The sequence below is a fragment of the Anser brachyrhynchus genome, assembly GCF_964034855.1.
Source record: "Anser brachyrhynchus genome assembly, chromosome: 4".
Lineage (NCBI taxonomy): Eukaryota > Metazoa > Chordata > Aves > Anseriformes > Anatidae > Anser > Anser brachyrhynchus.
The window spans coordinates 53,094,370-53,101,951 of NC_137698.1; the positions used below are offsets into that span (position 1 = coordinate 53,094,370).

General features: G+C 38.3%; 1 long non-coding RNA gene across 1 annotated transcript; it reads right to left on the reverse strand.

The window, feature by feature from the left end:
- Nucleotides 1-4,212: 4,212 nt before the first annotated feature.
- Nucleotides 4,213-7,100, reverse strand: LOC308194794. The gene is made up of 3 exons (XR_013950871.1): nt 6,981-7,100; nt 6,373-6,492; nt 4,213-4,701 (listed from the first exon to the last, which is right to left on the reverse strand). It is a non-coding gene; the product is annotated as an uncharacterized lncRNA (long non-coding RNA).
- Nucleotides 7,101-7,582: the final 482 nt, after the last annotated feature.

Consider the following 7,582-nt stretch of genomic DNA (forward strand, 5'->3'; position numbering starts at 1 on the left):
TTAGCATAGAAAACTGTTGCTTATCTTTACAGGTGAACTCAGAAGGGAGAATTTAAGAAGCTGTTGAGGGAAAATATTATTGGGCCAGGAAATTACTGAGGAACTTTTTAAATCTGTCACAGAGAAAAAATCCCCTATTGAATCATCAACTTTTTTACTACAACATCTGATTTCTTCTTGAAGGTATCCCATACAACTCCTGACTGCTTACAGCCCTCCTTTAAATTGAAAGATATAACAGAAATCTATGATACAACTTGGCTGAAAGTCAATGTATTTATGTCAGAGATAAATTTGCACATGAAAGGTGCAAAAGCAATAAGGAAGACAGAAGTAAAAGGCAATGGAGATCAATTAGCTAATTAATCTTGAAGTAAAGTTTCTCAGCCTTTCCATCTTATTATGTAAAAAGGAAATACCACTAGCCTGGTTTAATTGAAAAAATTCATATGCAGTTTTTTATTGGAATACTAAATAAATCTGTGATGTTTAAAACTGAGAAACATCAAACCCAACATAGTTCATTAAAAAAAAAAAATTCTTAAGTGACTGATTCCTTTTTATCTTTTGCTTTATAATGTTTATTCTAAGCTGTTTTTATTGTTATTGTTATTTTTTTTTTTTTGGCCACATTTTAAAATAAGTTTACATATAAAAAATGACTGGTTAAAATGACATGCCCATAATAGACAATGTACCAATTCTGCTTTTCAAAGTGACCTCTAATTGTGATTAATTATAGTTGAATTGACAGAAAAAAAAAAAAGTTTCTAACTGTTACACCTCTAAGACCAATTAATCACTGGAGAACTCAGCTGTGTTTATATGCAACTGTTGACTATCAAGTAAAATCTGACTGCAAAACTTAGCAAATTGAACTTGCCAATATTTTCTTTCTGTAGTGATTGTTGTTAGTGATGGTAGGAGTCTGGCTTGGTTTTCAGATCATATACAATCTGCAAATCTGAGAGATACATTTTTAATGCAGAGCAAACTGGACAGAAAAATGACAAAATGAGCATGGCATCCTCACTACGTCATGCCTTTCAACCCAACACTGAATGCAACTGCCTGTGGGCTTCTTCTTTCCCAGGAACAGAAATGCAGTGTTTGCAGGGAGTTGTGTCTCACTAAGAATGCCCAAGTATCAGCTTCAAAGTTGCTCTCTGCATTCTTATTGCTCATTATTATTGTATGGTGGTTTCCCTCTTACAAACTAGTCAAACACTGCATGAATGAAGCATTTTATTTTATTTTATCTTCCTGCAATCAGTTGAGAAATATTTCTAGCCCAGGGTGAGTTAGATTTCAGAGTCACCTTACTTAAATTTTCCAGTCACCTAATTTCCTGAAGTCACCAACTTAGACTTCAACAGAAACATAATAACATCAAGGAGAAGAAAGAAAAAGCATCACATTTTAATCAATAAAAAATGTATTTTTTCTTATATTTTTCTTATGATCTCTTTCAAACATTAGCAGTCAGAAGCAGTAAAAAAAAAAATGTTTTTAATCCTCTTTTCATTTTGAAGCAAAGAATAGTGATACGTTTCAGTATGCTGAAATTTGTAGAGAGAAATTAATTTTGGGAGGATAGGTGGCTGCTTTCAGAATAAATATCTGAAAACTTCTTAGTAGCAAATGCACCGCTCAAAGCATGAGTCATAGAGGCAGCATGAAAAGGAGACTTGCAGCTCTCCTGAGCAGATTGACCAGCCTTGTATTTGAACTCTCTACACAGAGCAGCCTACATATTTGCTGGATTACCCAGTGGTATCTATAGAAACTATGCACTTGCATCTTCAGATCCAAAAATAAACAAGTAGGACTACTGTTTTTTACCTGTACCTTTCAAGAACAGGCAAGAAATAGCAGTCTCCTTTCCCTAAAATAGAACCCAAAATGTTCCTGCCTTTATGTTCAGTAAGATTAAAAGAGGTCAGTTCCAGTTCATCATAAAACACTTATGAAAGAGTTCCCCCATGACTTATAACCCAGAAAGAACTAGTTTAAGTTTTCTGAATTCAAAATCTTCATTATCCATTAAAATTACTATAATTTCACATGCAATTAAAATAAAGAGAAAACATATGTCCACTGCTTGATTGGAATAGTCACCTCACAAACAAGGACATGGGCAAAGCAGAGACATTTAATGCCTTCTTTGCCTCTATCTTCAACACCGATGATGGACGTTGGGACCTGAAGTGCCTTGAGCTGGAGGACTGTGCTGGTGGGAACTCCCAGCCAACCCTGAACGTGTGCTGGATTTGGTGCTCCACCTGGATCCATACAAGTTCATGAGGCCTGATGGAATTCATCCCAGGGTGCTCAGAGAGCTGGCTGACATCATTGCAGGACCTCTCTCAACTATTTTTCAATGGTCTTGGGAATCTCGCGAGGTTCCAATTGACTGGAAGCTGGGCAAGAAAGTTGACTGGAAGCTGGGCAAGAAAGAAGACCCTGCTAATTACAGGCCTGTCAGTCTCATGTCAGTACCTGGTAAAATTATGAAGATTATCCTGGGAGTTATTGAAATGCACCTGGGGGACAATGCAGTCATAAATCACAACCAACATGGGTTCACAAGGGTCCTGCTTAACAAATTCAATTTAATTTTATGATAAGATCACCCATCTAGTCGATCAAGGGAAGCCAGTTGATGTTATTTTTTGGATTTCAGTAAAGTTGTCGATATGGTTTCTCATAGGATCTTACTGGACAAAATGTCCAGCATACAGCTAGATAAAAACATCATATGATGGGTGAACATTTGACTGACCAGTAGGGCTCAAAGGGTTATGGGAAACAGGTTTACCTCATGCTGGCAGCCAGTCACCAGTGGGGTCCCCCAGGGCTCCATTTTAGGGCCAGTTCTTTTCAATGTTTCCATAAATGATTTGGATGTAGGACTAGAAGGTGTTTTGAGTAAGTTTGTTGATGATACTAAACTGTGAAGAGCTGTTGACTCTGTCGAGGGTGGAAAGGCCTTGCAGAAACATCTGGACAAATTGGAGAGCTGGGCAATCTCCAACTGTATGAAGTTTAACAAGAGTAAGTGCCAGGTCCTGTACTTGAGAAGGGGCAACCCTGGCTATACGTACAGACTGGGGAACGAGATGCTGGAGAGCAGCCCCACAGAGAGGGATCTGGGGGTTTTGATAGATAGCAAGTTTGAATATGAGTCAGCAGTGTGCCCTGGCAGCCAGGAGGGCCAACCGTACCCTGGGGTGCATCAAGCACAGCATTGCTACTCGGTCAATGGAAATGATTGTCCTGCTCTACTCTGTGCTGGTGCGGCCTCAACTCAAGTACTGTGTACAGTTTTGGGCACCACAGTACAAAAAGGACGTGAAACTGTTGGAGAGTGTCCAGAGAAGGGCTACAAAGATGGTGAAGGGCCCGAGGGAGAGGAGCGGTTGAGGTCACTCGGCCTGTTCAGCCTGGAAAAGAGGAGGCTGAGGGGAGACCTCATTGCAGTCTACAGCTTCCTCATGAGGGGAAGCAGAGTTGCAGGCACTGATCTATTCTCTTTAGTGACCAGCAATAGGACCTGAGGGAATGGAGTCAAGCTGCGACAGGGGAGGTTCAGGTTGGATATTAGGAAAAGGTTCTTCACCAAGACGGTGGTCATGCACCGCAACAGACTCCCCAGGGACATAGTCACGGCACTAAGCCTGTCAGAATTTAAGAAGCGTTTGGACTATGCTCTCAGTCATATGGTCTGAATTCTGATTTTTGGGTAGACCTGTGTGGAGCCAGGAGCTGGACTCAATGATCCATCCTTGTGGGTCCCTTCCAACTCAGGATATATTCTATGATTTTATTCTATTCTAAATAGAATAAATAAAGGCCTTGCCTAATTCAAAAAAGATATGGTCAAAAAAAATTTAACTTTGAAAATGAAGCAAGTGTGATTCTGCTTAAATTCTTTCTCTTAGATTCCTGCCATATTAGTACCATAGAATAAGAACATTAAAGCACTCCAGGAAGAGTAAAATTCCTGTGGACATTAGAATGAGACCCAAGCTCCTAATATACTTTCAACAGATCAAAATAAAATTCATGTGATTATTTTTATCATAATCAGTTGAAAACACCAAGGTGGGGGGGGGGGGGGGTTGGGGTGGAAGAGGAAAAATAACAGAGCATGTTTCTAAGATTTCTAAGATTTCCATGATATTTTGCAGTTTTGCTTGATGCAAGAGCTCCTGACTGTGCTATGAAAGAGAACAATGGTGCTCCTTACTCTTGCAATTGAACCATTCTTTCAGAAATCTTTTCATTCTGTCTACAGGAATTAAATTCAATATCTCTTACCACACTAATCCAATAGACTGCCATCTTTTATTATACTACACACAGAATCCAGGAATCAAGATTTTAATTCCTATTTGCCCTGCATCCCCCACATACAACTCTGTGTCCTTATTTTAATCTTCTCTCCCACATCCTTTCACAGAGTATGTCTTACTATAACACAGTGTGATCTGTGGTATGTGACCAAAGTATGGGAGATAAAACAGTGGAAAAAATATATAGTCCTGGGAGAAGACATCTGATGTGTGATAGCCAATAACGATTTTATGTACTATATAAAACAGAATTTATGCAGAAGTTGTCATATTTTCTGAAAGCTGGGCTTTGGTACGAATGACAGCACAAGCTCCTCAGTCCTATGAAGCTTGGGCACTTCTGCATCTGTGCAGGAAAAAACAAAAACAAAAAAACTTCAGATGCATGGGAAACTTTAAATTCACAGGCAGTGTCACCTATGTCTCTTAGGTGGCCTTGGCTTTAGGCAGTCACAGCTCAGATCATTGGTCTGTGCTGCCACGTTTAGATATTCTTTTCCTCTTCCATGGAAGAATAAGAGTCCTTGCCACCTTCTCCTATTCTGCTTTCCCTCAGCACCAATCAGAGAGCAACTACAGCCCTCCATGACTGCTTTCAGGGCTATGCCTTTGAGTTTATTACCCACAGAAACCAAAGTGATGGAGGTGGAGAAAAGCACATGCTGAGATCTCATCCTGATATTGAGTTAGGATATAGCCTAACAGGGTCACATTCAGATTCAGGAGGTGGAAATGCTGCCAGGTCTCACCAGAAAACTTTAGTCACTTAAGCTAACTAGATATGGCCCATAGACTTTCTAAAGAACACTACTTGATGCTTATAAATAAGTAGTCTCTATTTAGTATCGTGAAAGTCAGTGTTCAGCTTAACTGACTCTTTTATTGGAACTCTACTGAGAGGGCAGGGAATTAGGAAAACCAAGAACACAGAATGAGTCATGAAGCAGAAGGACACAGCATAGCTGTGGGAACTTAAACCGTATAAAAGCAAATAAAATAGAATAAGTCATTCCTTCCCAGGAGTGGAAATATGCATTTTTTCAAGTTTTCATAGAGAAATGTGACCAGAAAATAACTTAAAATAACTGACTAAATAAATAAACAAAATGACATTCACAGGTCTTCTCATTTAACAATGGGTACCTATTTAACTGTTGGTTTCTCAAAACCCAGCACATGTATTTCTCTACATGGCAGCCCATGCAGGGGTGGATGCTCTTTTAGGTTTTATGCCAGTTTGTAAGTTTTTCAGGATAAGAGCTCTCAAATGATGAAACCTCAAACTCTATCATTTGAAATAAAGTACTTTTTTTTTAAGCTTTCAGAATAGATCCTTAAAACCTTGAAAGGAAAATTAATCCTGTAAATCAGTAATGGAGCATGTGATTGTTAGAACAAAACAAAACAAACTCTAGTGCCCAAAGACTTGGTAAATAAATATTTCAATACTGAAATACTCTGCTTGGATTACAAGTTTTTCTTGTTCTCAACATGACAGATTAGGGTGTAATTCTATGTAGCAGGGCTAAATGTGTTACTTTTGCCAAACAATTAAAAATCTGTACCTTATTACAAGAAAATTGCCAAAATTTCTAAGAGTAACTTCCAGACAAAACATTAATATTTTCTGGTGTTTGTTATTGCTGTTGTTTTTTTTCCTTTTTGTTTTTTTGAATGTGCAAAAAAATGTTCCCCAGCTACATATATTTTCCCTTAACATTGATTTTGAGCAAATTATGTATTCACATATTAAATATAAGATCCTCCTTTGTGTTAATTTCCATATCAACCAATAGCCTCACAAGTATCAATGAATATTCTTTCCCCTTGAAGGAAAAAAAAATAAAAGAGAGAGAGAGAGAGAATGTGGAATACTTTTGTAAAGGTGGTAGGTATGAAGACATGGCAGTGTTAAGGGAGAAAACACTGGAGTGCTAAGAAGGGGGAGGGAAGGCTGAGTAATCCAGAAGGAAGGCTGCCTTCCATTCAAGGAAAGGACCAGCAGTTCACTCCCTACCTGTCCTTAACCTCTCCAGCAAGCAGAAAAACGATGGACTCCACTCCTCTCCATAGTCCCTGTTTTCTGTTATTTTCCAGTTCAGTCTCCCTCTGATCCCATTGACACTGTGCCAAAAACCTGGACAGACAGTAAATTCCCATAGGATTCAATGGACAAGATGAATCATAGAGATTTTTCCTCAATAATAAGAAAGCTTCCACATGGATCCCACAGCACTGGATATAAACAGATCTTCAGACAGATGTTCACAGCAATGGTTAAACCAGGACTCTTCGTAGGGGATTATTTCTAAATTATCAATGGAGTACTGAGGTCCAGGAAGATTTTGAGCTACATTTTTCAAATGTCCATTAATGTTAAGAGACCATATTTTTATAGAAGCTTTCACTGTTATATCAGGACTCGCTACTATGACTCATCAGTACTGTTGCAAATAAAACCTTGAAATCTTACCAAGCTTTTCAGGTTTTTGAAAGATGCACATAAATAAAGAGTAGGATGTCAGAAAATATATCAGACTAATTTCGGGTAGAAATTAGACACTTTGACATATATCTGACATTGATGCTTTTTTTTCCCCCCCCCCCCTCTGTTGATTTATTCACCTTTTGTATTCTGTTCTTGTGGGAGATGAAAATATCTTTAGCAAAGTAAACACTTCAACTCCTTCCAAAGACAAAAGAAAGAGGTGAGTACCTTTAAAGTGAGATTCAGATTAACCAGGGAACTCCTGTGACCTCTGGCTATATTGAGAATGATAAGGAATTCCAAACACCTGTGAGGAACAGGTACTAAAGCTTAAACAAACAGAAAATATCAAGTACAAAATGTTTAATGTGTGTAGTAGATTTAGGCAACTGTAAGAATAGGTAGTATTGCATAATGAAAGGACTGGGTCACTCTAACATTTAGGAGAACTGTCAGCCATCTAAACTTCAATTTAGCTAGAGAGGAAAGTTTTGCTCAGCATTTCTGAGCACTTGCAGCTTCCTTTTCTGAACTGAATATCAAGAGAAATTGATGTTTAGATGACTACACTGAATTTTAGAAAGAGTCTGTCACCTCTTGCATCTGTTCTGCTCTGAAATATAATTGCTTCCTCATCCCATACACACATGCAAGAGAGAGTAGTATAATGTTTGTGGTTGGTGCTTGTTTTATTTGGTAAAAAGTAACCAAGTTTTATATGTATAACAATATTTAAATG